This window comes from Octopus bimaculoides, chromosome 7, assembly GCF_001194135.2.
Source record: "Octopus bimaculoides isolate UCB-OBI-ISO-001 chromosome 7, ASM119413v2, whole genome shotgun sequence".
In the NCBI taxonomy this organism is placed as follows: Eukaryota; Metazoa; Mollusca; class Cephalopoda; order Octopoda; family Octopodidae; genus Octopus; species Octopus bimaculoides.
The window spans coordinates 11,542,809-11,543,249 of NC_068987.1; positions in this window are offsets into that span (position 1 = coordinate 11,542,809).

The window sequence follows — 441 nt, forward strand, 5'->3', positions numbered from 1 at the left end:
TATTGACCACTACAGTCTGCAGGTTGGTTTTGCATTACGTTTGTATTATATAATGTATATGTATTATATATGTAATAGTTAATTTATATATCATGCACGTCATTGTGTTTTGCTATTCACATGATTAAAAAACTGAAGGATCACTGCAATAAGTTTGTGAATCTGAGAAGGGGTATATGTTGAATAAAATCATAATTAACTGATCCTCCTACATTTTTTTATTACCCAGAGCCAGGAACTTTTTATCATCCCCTTATATGTGTGTGTATGTATATCATCATCATCATCATCATCGTTTAACGTCCGCTTTCCATGCTAGCATGGGTTGGACGATTTGACTGAGGACTGGTGAAACCGGATGGCAACACCAGGCTCCAGTCTGATTTGGCAGAGTTTCTACAGCTGGATGCCCTTCCTAACGCCAACCACTCAGAGAGTGTA